Here is a 12,384-nt window from a genome sequence, read left to right on the forward strand (position 1 = left end):
ACTTTTGTTATAAATTCTGTGTCTTACAATCTTATTCTCCACAATCAGCTGATGAAGGAGCAGCGCTCCGAAAGCTAGTGCTTCCAAATAAGCCGGTTGGAACGCAACCGGGTGTTGTATGATTTTTAACTTCGTAAACCCCAGTCCAACACCAGCATCTCCAAATCATAATATAAGCTGGTCTCTAGTTGGGTTCAGAACATGTTCCTCTAAATTCCATCTCAAAAGTATTCCATGAATTCCTCATTGAGGCGACTGCTCCTGAGCTGATTCTTCAATTTCATATGTAAATGAAAGTCACACAGTATCATTGACGTTCCTTTATCATTACCATCCAATATTTGTCATGTACATCAACCCACATTGTAGTTACTGATTGGGGTGGGTATGTAGCCCGCTCCTACAAGTGATTTCTCTCCCTGACTATTCCTCATTACCATCCAAATGGATTCAACATCCTGATCACCTGAATGAAGGTCATTTCTAACCATGGCACCAAAACCATCCTTGATCCACAGTGCTACCCCTCCTCCTTTACTAAGCTTCCTAATCTTCTCAAATGCCAATTCCCTCAATATTCATGACTAATTGTTACTTACAGCCACACCTCAAATCATTTATTTTTTTTTCTTTTTCTTTTTTTTTCTAAGTGCGGTAGTGCTTATTTTATCCCCGACTCCTGTTTTTTTTTCTTTTCTTTTTTACCCCCACACTACCACCTAAGTGCGGTAGTGCTTATTTTTTCCCCAGCACCCATGGTGTGTGCCTCAAATCATTTATTCTGTTCAACATGTGCTATCAATTCAGGTATCAAGTGTTCAATTTTGTATTTGTTAACTTGACTGTTGGTATATTCTCAGGCTTGTTCCTTTCCATTCCTTCCTGGAAGGCTGTAGGGCCTGTTCCTGTGCTGTAAGGTTCCTTGTTCTTTGTTCTTTCCATTCCTTCCTGCCATCCTCTGACCTTCATGTTTCTTTGTAGCACTTTGCTCTCCTGCCTCAGTTTTATTCCTTGATTTATCCCCTTGTTTAGATTAAAGCTCTCTCTTCTTGCCTAGTTATGCAGCTTGCAAGAACATCAGCCCTAAGTGGTGCTGAACATTGTGCAATCATTGTGAACATCTCCACTTCTGACCTTACGATGGAGGGAAGGTCATTTATGAAGCAGCTGAAGATGGTTGGGCCAAGGACACTACCCTGAGGGATTCCTGCACAGATGTCTTGGAGCTGAGATAACTGACTCCAACAGTCACAACTATCTTCCTATGTGCCAGGTATGACTCTAAGCACCAGAGAATTTTATTATTAGATCCCAGTGATTTCTGGTTTTGATCAGGCTTCATGATTCCTCATTGGGTCATATTAGTGGTAAGGACCATCACTCGGACCTCCCATCTGGTGGTCAGCTGTTTTGATTCCTATCACACAAACCCCTGTCACAAAAGCTCTGCCATGGATACCTCTGCTGCATATACATCTGTTGTGGAGGTGCCATGTTAGACTGGGGTGGACAAAGTCAAAGGTCATGTGACACCAGGGCGCAGTCCAACAGGTCCATTTGAAATCACAAGCCCCCAGAACGCTGCCCCCCCCCCCCCGTCCGATGAAGGTCAGGTCACTTGATGAAGGGGCAGCACTCTGAAAGCCCATGACCCCAAACAAACCCGCTGAACCACAACCTGGCATCACATATGCCCCTGCCATAGATACCTGTGCTGCAGAAACCCCGCTACAGACAATGTGCAACACAGTCTTGAAATAACTGTGTGAATGTAAAATTGCTAAATATTTAGTAGGTAATAGATTAGGGATGCGGAAGCCAGGTCTGGATTGAACATTTTCTGCAGATCATTAAAATTGAAGCAGTAATCTGAGACTGTGAAGCAGCTAATGTACTTTTCTAATTAAAAAAAGGTCAGAAATACAGTCTTGGGACTTACAGACCAATGTTATCTTGGTATTCAGGAGCTGAGCAACATGGGATTAGAAAGCTACAAGGCATACAGACAGAATGAGTACATTCACATGCCTTAAATCTGACAAAATGAGGTTAATTTATAATAGATCATCAAAAATCTGGGAGATGGTGATCAATTCATGAACTATTTGCCCACTGCTGAGGATAGACCGAATTGGTCAGTAATTAAAGTCTATCCCTCACTCACTATCTAAAACAAAAGTACAGCCTTCAGAGTTCTTTCACATTATCCCAGTTTTGAGTGAAGACTGGAAAATGATGGTCTGACCATCCATTATTTCTTCCCTGCCTTCCTTTAACTGCCCCTTCTCGGCTGATGTGTGCTGCGAGGCTGCAGGGTGGCTTGGATAGGCGGCAGAGTGGGCAAATACAGTAAAATGTGCACACTCTGACGAGAATCTAGTGAGGCCACTCTCAATGTTGAGATCATTTTAATCTATCTTTTACACTTTCACCAGGAGCACGGTGAGATTCTGGCAGGGCAGCAGCGAGTTGCCAATTAACGGTAATTCACGCTTTCAGGCTTCCTTGTTGACAGCCGAACTCACCTCATTAAGAACTGCGTTCTGATCTTACCCAAAGGGAGTTTTGCCTTTACTCAGAGGGTCCCAGATGTAAGACAGGAGCAGCCTCCGCGACCACCCCAGGGGCTTGGACACAGTCAGTCAGCCCCTCTGGGTGCTCCGGGTCAGGATCCTCGCCATATAACAGGTAGGGAGCTGAATGACAGGCCAATGCCCATCTCGTCCCTTTCTGCCCCATTGGGAGACTTATTCCCTCCTGGAATGAGAGAGAGATGGGTATTACAGAGGATGAAAGTGGGTGGCATATCTACTAATGTTGGTGCGGGGGGGGGGGGGCGGAATGCCGCGAGAGAGAAAGTGTGCATCAGGGATTGGGGAGGGTGAGGGAGGGTGTTATGGGTAAATAGTGAGAGTGGGGGAGGATGAGCATTGGTGGGAGGTGGGTGCAGTATCCGAGAGAAGATGGTGGCACTTACCCTGGAGGAGTGGGAGAAGGTCATTGACCTTGTTCCTACAGCTCTGGGCATTCTTCCAAACACTGAGACTGCACTGACCTGGGGAGGGGGTAACCTCAGACCAGGCTGGGCAGGGTCTGGTGTCCGGGTCTCAACTGCTGGCTCTGGGGGAGGGGAAGTCCCACCTGTGGCCCCCCACATCCAGCAGGAGCCCAGGACCCTGCCTGCAATGGGACACCAATCTCCCCCTGTCTGCCATGTCTGGGGTCAATCTCAGGAACCATGCTCCAGACCCACAGACCCTGTCCAGATGGTATTACAGGCTTTTTCGGATGGCCCAAGCATGTGCTGGTCAATTCTAAGATATTCAGTGAGTGGTGACTTGTTCTGAGAACAGTGCATATTAAAATGGGGTGGAAATTAGGGGGAAATGGGGGTGGGACAGTAACTTAGTGGTTAGCACTGCTGCCTCACAGCTCCAGGGACTCGGGTGAGATTCGAGCCTCAGGCGACTGACCGTGTGGAGCCCGCACACTCTCCCCGCGCCTGCGCGGGTCCCCCCTGGGTGCTCCAGTCACCTCCCAGGATAGGTGAATTGGGTGTGCTAAATTGCCCATAGTGTTAGGTGAAGATTAGAGTGGTGCTGGAAAAGCACAGCAGGCTAGGCAGCATCCAAGGAGCGGGAAAATCAACGTTTCGGGCAAAAGCCCCTCTTAGGATAAGGAAGCCCTTCCTATGAAAAGCCGAAGGGCTTTTGCCCAAAATGTCGACCCTCCCGCTCCGCCTTCCCAGCATCACTCTAATCTTGACTGATCTCCAGCATCTGCAGTACCCACTTTCGCCTATAGTTTTAGGTGCATTAATCAGGGGTAGGGGAATGGATCTTGGGTGGGTTACTCTTTGGAGGGTGAGTGTGGACGTTTTGGGCTGAAGGACCTGCTTTCATACTATAGGGAATCTGTTCCAATTGGATATGAGGGACAAGTGTGGTGAATAATTATTGAAGTGATCTTCGTGTTGAGGAAATTGTTAATTTTCTTGTACTTTTCTTATTTTTGGTTTGGAACTGAGTTTTAGTTGAGAATTGAACTTTGAAGAGTAGCTGGTTTTTAAAGAGGAGAAAACAAAAAAACACTCATGTTTGCTGGTGTGACCCCTGGTCTGGAAAGATAATGTAAGTTAATTATTGTTGGAAGGTAATTCAGCACCGAGATAGAACATAGGACATAGAACATAGGACAGTACAGCACAACATAGTACAGGCCCTTTGGCCCTCAATGTTGCACTGACTTTTTATTCTACTCTAAGATCAGACTAACCTTCATACCCTTCATTGTAATATCATCCGTGTACCTGTCCAAGAGTTGCTTAAATGTCTCTAATGTATCTGGCGCTACTGCAGAATTGGTTGGCCTATAGAAGACAGAGGCTAGCAGCAGCCAGAAAGCACCCAGCCCGGAGCTCGACGACTAGTGGCGCTCCACAGGGCCCAGCCCCGGGACGTCTACTCCCCAAAGGTTTGAAGAGGTCATGTGACTAACTCCTGCTAGTATATCTTTCATTCCTATGCTGTAACCATTTCTGCTTGGGGCAGGTTTGTACGAATAGGACAGCTGCATTAAAAATTGCTGAATGGAACAGTTGAGATTAGTCAACCAAAGATGGGATTCAGTCCAACTGGTAACTATGAGCCAAGGAAGTTCAGTTTTCCTAATGAAGAAAAAGGTTTCTAGCTGTAGGACTGAAATACCTAGAAACAATTCCTTAGCATGTCTCAACTTCTGCATTTCTGAGGAATTTGATCATCAGCCCGTGTAAAGAATGTTGGAAAGAATTTATGTAAACTGAAACCAAGTCAAAACAGTTGTGGGCTTAAACAGTTGTTTTGCCTTTCGAGTAGAAAAAGAATCAAAATTAGCAGAATCAAAGCTGGAAAATATAATGCCCAAGGTCATCGGGCTTCTTGTCTCTGCAAAAAGCTGAGATACACCCCAGTTTCTATGTGATCGATTGAGCTTTTCCCCACTCGGCTCACCTTCCAGCAGCAACAAAACAACCAGTGAAGATGTGGAGTTCCTTAGACTAAATGAGCTTAAGGGGAGAATAATGGGACAGGACGGATGTGGTTTACAGACGCCGGAATTGTTTCCCACAGAATGGAGGAGACTAACAGGAGTTTAATAGGAACGTTTGAAATCATGAAGGCATTTCCATTGTCTTGGAAGTCGTTAAGTAGAGGGTTCAATTCCCATACTGGCTGAGGTTACCATGGAGGACGCACCAGGAGACTCATCAAAGTCTGCTGAACTTGTAATTTATTCCTTTAATTTCCTCGTTTAAACTACAGAAGACTTTAATTAAAACTATTACCTTATTTCATTATTTTTCTACGAATCTATGGAGTAATGCTTAACATTTTATCTCATTTCTCTTACTACTTTATCTAAGTTTTTTTGTACCTAGGTACCTTGGTACCTAGATGGTACCATGTGTGGTGATATTATGTACTTTTCACTGTACTCCTATACTTGAGTACACATAACAATAAAAAATCTAAATAGTGACGTACAGCATGGAAACAGACTCTTCAGTCCAACTCTTCCCTGCTGACTAGATATCCCAAACTAAACTAGTCCCATTTGCCAGCACCTGGCCCATATCCCTCTAAAGACTTCCTATTCATACACCAATCCAGATGCCCTTTAAATGCTGCAATTGTAGTAGCCTCCATTACTTCCTTTGGCAGGTCATTCCATACACGCATAACCCTCTGCGTGGACAAGTTGCCCTTTTAGGTCCCTTTTACATCTTTCCCCTCTCACCCTAAACCTATGCCCTGTGGTTCTAGACTCCCCTACCCCAGGGAAAAGATTTTGTCTATTTATCCAATCCATACCCTTCGTGATTTTATAAACCTCTATGAGATCACCCCTTAGCCTCTGAAGCCCCAGAGAAAACAGCCCCAGCCTGTTCAGCCTCTCACTATAGCTCAAATCTTCCAACATTGGCAACACCCTTGTAAATCTTTTCTGAACCCTTTCAAGTTTCACAACATCCTTCCAATAGGAAGACCAGAACTGCACACAATATTCCAAAAGTAGCCTAACCAATGTCTTGTACAGCTGTAACATGACCTCCCAATTCCTATACTCAATACTCTGACCAATAAAGGAAAGCATACCAAACGCCTTCTTCACTATCCTATCTACCTGCAACTCTACTTTCAAGGAACTATGAACCTGCACTCCAAGGTCTCTTTGTTCACTTGACATTCAATGGCATTACCATTGAATCCACTACTATTAACATCCTGGGGGCTTATCAGAAATAGAACTAGCCACATAGACACTGTGGTTATAAGAACAGGCTAGGTGCAAGGACCTGTGATGCGTAACTCATCCCATTCCCCAATGGTTTGTTCACCATTTGCAAGGTATAACTCAGAAGGGTGAATGAATGCTATTCACTTAGTTGATGAGTGCAGCTCTGGCCACACCTAAGAAACTCCATGCCATCCAGGACAATGCAACCCACACAATCAGCATTCTCTCCACAACTGACAGTGACAGCAGTATGTCCATCAACAGGATACACTGCAGCAACTTGTCAAGATCCTTTTAACACTACCTGCCAAACCTGTGACTTCTTCCTAAAAGGATGAGGGCAGCACTAGGTACCACTACAACCTGCCACTTCCCATCCCAGTCTCACACATTCCTGACTGGGAAATATTGTCATTTCTTTCACAACGGCTGGCTAAAATCCTGGAACTCCCTCCCTAACAGCACTGTGTACTTAACACCACGTAGTCACAGTGGCTCACCTTTGACTCACTGATGCATTGTCAACCACGATTTGGGATGATACTCTGCTGCAGAGAAATTGTGATTCGCTGAATTGTGAGCCATTTCTCACCGACAAGCGTATGTTGAGCGGAGCTTTGGGATAGTTCAGGAAGATCCTATGTAATTATTTTTTTCTGCAAAAGTGGGCTATGTCAAGAATAACACTAATGCAGTAAGTATGTGAAAAATGTAATAATTTTCAATTTGTTCACACCTTACAACCTTGTACAGTGAAAGAATTTGAAAATGTTGTGAATTAGATCTAGAAAACCCCAGTCATCTGCTTCTGCTCAGTATGTTATTTTCAGGAGAGTCTGTTATACCATCAATATGGCCAGACCATGTTGTCAATTGTTTTCGATCTGCATTGAACTCATCACAATTTCGCTGTACTTCTGCTGGTTCTCCTTGCTCACTAGCTGACCCTCCCTCCAAGAGTCCCTAATCATTTCCTGAACTCATGTTTAGGTGGCAGAAGGCTCTTTGTGGTAAATGGTATTGATTGGTCTGGGTGGGTAAGAGACTGGAATCTCTTGTTGGAATATGAGAGTTACGGAGTTGGATGGGTCAACAGAGATAGGAAAGAAGACCATGAAGGCATTTACTCAAAAATGTGGGAAATGCCTGCACAAGACACCTGTTCAGCCTCTGCTCAGATGAGGATGAACCTACGGACACCTAAAGATGTCGAAAGACTCTCTCATAAGAATGGGATACAATGTCAACTCATGGATCTCAGTTCTGACATGCTACAGTAAACAAACCGTAACCTCCTCAGAGAACAGACACAGGACACTACCAATAGTGTACCCTTCATGGTCCAATACTTCCCCGGAGTAGAGAAACCACGTCATTGTCTCCGCAGCCTTCAACATTTCATCGGTAATGACGAACATCTGGCCAAGATCATTCCTACACTTCCACTTCTTGCCTTCAAACTGCCAAACCTTTCACAAATCATTCACTGCAAACTGCCCAGCCTTCAGGACAACATCGACCACCCTGCCACAGTAACCTCTGTAAGATATGCCAGACAATTGACATGAATACTACCATCGCATGTGGGAACACGACCCACCATGTAACAGCAGATACTCATGTATCTTGGCCAATCTTGTCTATCTGTTACACTGCAGGCAAGGATGCCCTGAGGCATGATATATTGGCAAGACCACGTGAACGCTACAACAGACGAATGGACACCACGCAACAATCGCAAGACAGGAATGTTCCCTCCTTCAGCGGTCAAGGACATTCAGAATCTGATCTTCAGGCAAGTGTCTTCCAATGCTGCCTTCGAGATACACAAGAACGTAAAATCACTGAGCACAAGTTGATAGCCAAGTTCCGTACCCATGGAAATGGCCTCAACTGTTATCATGGGTTCATGTTGTGCTACATGTGACCCCATCACACTTCTATATTTGTAAAATCTTCCTTACTGACCTGTTTTGATACCATCACCTTGATAACTTGTTAGCTATTTTAATTAGTTTGTACAGTTTTGGATTACTTGTTACTTTGGGTAGACCTTCAGCACTGTTTGACATTCTTGGTCACTTGCAGAGACTCCGTATTAGGTCTGTTGACACTCCACTTACACTATTTATATGGTGTGTTGATCTCTCATGATCATAAATTCTGGGCCTCTCCTCACTTCACGTGATGAAGGGCCAGCGTTCCAAAAGCTTGTGATTTCAAATAAACCCATTGGACTACAATCTGGTGTCATGAGACTCTGACTTTACTCATAAGAGCAACAAGACAAAGGGAGCTTTTCATTTCTGTTCAACTCTTCCAATGGCCTTCCAGTCCACCTCCAGAGGTCATAGCTGTTAGCAACTGTCTCCTAATAGTCAGTGGCCACAATTTTCACATGTCATCTGTAGGCAGCCTTTTAGTGAAAGTAGATATCCAGGAGGTCATGACCCACTGGCCACTTTACAATGTTGAAGGTATTTGGATAATGACTGCCATCCATACAATGAATGTGACTGAATCAATGCAGAGCTCCTTTGCTTGACAGTGTGTCTACACTGATCCAAGTACAGAACTACTGAATGGTGACAACTCAAAAGGAGGCCATTTGGCCCACTATGTCTGTTTTTGGGCCTCTAGTTAATAACCCAGTGACATTACTTGGAGGCACTGCCTTGTCGAACAGAACACGTACCCCTGAGTAGCGCATGCGCAGGAGAAAAGGTCACGTGTGGCCGCCCCGCGCCTGCGCACACCTATAAGGCGGGAGTGGATGCGAGAGTTTGGCGCCATCTTAGTTGCCGCTCAATGTTTCAAGAGCCGCCTCCCCCGTCCAGCACCACCCCAGCCCGCCCTCCGCGATATGCTTTTGGCTTGTTGGAAACACCCCGCAGCGCCGGAGGAGTCCGAAGCACGAGCTCCTCCACAGGGAGGCCGGCTTCAGGCTGGGCCTCGGATCCGTCGCGCGGTCACCAAGCTCCCAGCGGCTTCACCCCGACCGGCGGCTCGAGCGGCAACGGCGGCCTGAGCCGAGGTGAGAGCATCAGGGACGCGCGGCTCGCTCTGGGGGTGTGTGGCCAGCGCGTCCCGACAGGTGGAGGGATCGCGAGGCATGCTCACGAGGGCACACCTCACGATAGCGCCACGTGCTGAAATGCGCGTGTTCGTGTCGTCACAGTTTGAACTTTGACACCCTCCCCCTCCCTCCCCCCTCCCTCCCCCCTCCCCCCTCCCTCCTCTTCCCCCTCTCCCCCTCCCCCTCCTCTTCCCCCTCTCCCCCTCCTCTTCCCCCTCTCCCCCTCCCCCTCCTCTTCCCCCTCTCCCCCTCCCCCTCCTCTTCCCCCTTTTCCCCCCCCCTCCTCTTCCCCCTTTTCCCCCCCCCTCCTCTTCCCCCTTCCCCCCCCCCTCCTCTTCCCCCTTTCCCCCCCCTCTCCTCTTCGCCCTCCTTCCCCCTCCCCCTCCCCTTCCCCCTCCCCCTCCCCTCGCCCTCCTTCCCCCCCCCCCCACCCCCCCTCGCCTCGCCCTCCTTCCCCCCCCCCCCCACCCCCCCTCGCCCTCCTTCCCCCCCCCCACCCCCCCTTGATTTTTGTTTTAGCAGAATCGTATTTTGGTGATAAAAGTTCTAATGTAGGGAATCGAAACCTGTTTACTGGCGCCTCGGCACGGAGCAGTTCTTCACTGAAGGACGATACCAGAATTGGGAAGACGCCTGCATCCACTACCAGCAGCAGTCGCAATGCAAGACCCCCTTGCAAACTTCGTACTCCCCAAACTGGTTATTCAGGTTCACCTGAGAATTATTTTTATATTGATGCAAATATATTCTTTCTCAGTAGCTCGTTGTAACTTTTAAATAAGAATTGTTATCAAAACAAAAATGTAGAGTGAATGATAGAGCCCTTTAATAAAAGGTCTTTTGACAAATTCCAATGAATTTACAACACTAAACCAGCACATTCTGCCGAACAGACAATATTTATGCTTCACATTGTTCCACCCCCGTCCTACTTTATTTCACCCTATTAGCATTCCTTTTACCATCTCCAACCGTTCCAGTTCAAACCCCCAGCATTTATCTCTCGTGTTTATCTAGCTTGCCCATAAATATATCTAAACGTTGTACCTCAACTACTCCTTGGGGTAATGAGTACATCTTTCTTTCCATTCTCTGCATATAAAGGTCTCTCTTGAATTCCTGGACTTATTGGTGACCATCTTGTGTTGATGGCAGCTAGTTTTAAATTTCTTGCATAATTGGCATCATTTTACCTATATCTAGTGGATGCAAGAAATTGTTTGCAGCTTCACACACAGCTCAGTAATCCGAGGAACCAATTTAATGGTGATTTGAGGAGAATAAGTTTATACAAATTGTTGTGATCTGGAACTAGCTGCCTGAAAGCATGATGGAAACAGATTCTATAATAATTTTAGACATAGAATTGAATAAATGGAGAAAAAGCAGCGGAGTAGGGCTAACTGTAGTTTTTTTCAAAGAATCAGTATGGGTTGGAATGGCCTCTTTCTGCTCTGAGGTTTTCTATGGTTCAGATTAGCAAACTGCCATACATATCTCAAACTTTGATTTGATTCCAAACCACATTATGATTGAGGAAAAACTAAGCCACAGAGACTGTTTTGAACCCGTTCACTATTATGAATCATAATATTTTATATGGAACAAATGTCAAAAATTAGAATATCTTTCAGATAGATATAATCACAAAATATTGGGAAGGCTTCATTTCCTCTACACAAGTTTTAATACAATTAATGCAGAAGCAATAATTTCATGCAAAGACATGAACCCTTGAGCAAGTCTGAAGGAGAGTCTTCAAAGTGTTAACTTTTTTTCTCTTGCTGTTGGTGACTATAAAATTATTATTGAATTTTGTTAAACCCTTCTGGTTTACTAATGTCCTTAAAGGGAAGGAAATCTTCCATCCTTACCCAGTCCTGCTTCCATGTGACTTCAGAGCCACAGCAATTTGGTTGACTCTTAAGTGGTCTCTGAAATGGTCCAGCAAGCCCACTCAGTTCATGATCAAGTAGGAATGATCAAGAAAGTGGCATCCAGATCCAATGATAGAAGAAGAAGAGCACCTTTCACCAATCAGGAGGTATAATATTTAGAAATTGTCCAGCGAGTAACTCACCTCCAGTTTTCCTATGGTAATCCACACAACATGAGTCAGGCATGTTGGAATACTTCCTATTTGCCTGGATGAGTGCAGCTCCAACTAAACTCAAGAAGCTCACTAATATACAGGGCAAAGCAACCCACATTATGGCAATGCACTAAATTCAAGTTTTATTCCCTTCACCACCATTGCACTGGCAGAAACTTACCAAGACCTGTCCATCAGCAGCTTCCAAATCCATGATCTCTACCCTCGAAGGACAAGGGCAGTGGACTTATGGAAACACCAGTAACTGCAAGTTCCTTTCCTAATCATACCTCATTCGACTTGAAACTGTATTGACTTACTACACTGTTGCTGGATCAAAATTCTGAAACTCAGGAACAAAACTGCAGTAATTCAAGCAGGTAGCTTGCTACTGTCTTCTAGGTGATTAGCAATGTGCAATAAATGCTGGCCTAGCCAACAATGCTCACATCCCATTGATGAATTAAAAATTCAATCTTGCATCCTTTTCAGTGCTTTATATATTGGTATCCCAGCTTGCCAGGTAAATAGTACAGATTTTCACAGCTGGATTTGTTATTTTCAATAAGCACATGGAATGCAGTGGTTCAAGAAGGCAGCTCACCACAATCTTCTGAAGGGCAACTAGGGATGGGCAATAAATGCTGGCCAACTTTTGATTCCCACATCTCACAAATGAAAAAAGCAAAACGGCTGTAAAGTGCCTAAGCGGTAAATGAGCCATTGTTCATCAAGCTTGCTTTCCACTTGGTTGGACCTTTGCAGCAGGTTCAAGGCAGAATTGCTGGTGTGAGAGCCAGGTGATTTATTGAAATGGCAAGCAATTGCAAAGTTGGGGTCATTCCTACACAGGAAATGGAAGGTTTCTGCAAAGCAACAAGGACACCTCATGTCAGACTCCTGCTCATCAACTACAGCTCCACCTTCACCATTATGC

This window comes from Chiloscyllium plagiosum, unplaced genomic scaffold (genome assembly GCF_037043375.1).
Source record: "Chiloscyllium plagiosum isolate Xiang-an unplaced genomic scaffold, Cpla_swu_hap1 HiC_scaffold_9, whole genome shotgun sequence".
Taxonomy (NCBI): Eukaryota; Metazoa; Chordata; class Chondrichthyes; order Orectolobiformes; family Hemiscylliidae; genus Chiloscyllium; species Chiloscyllium plagiosum.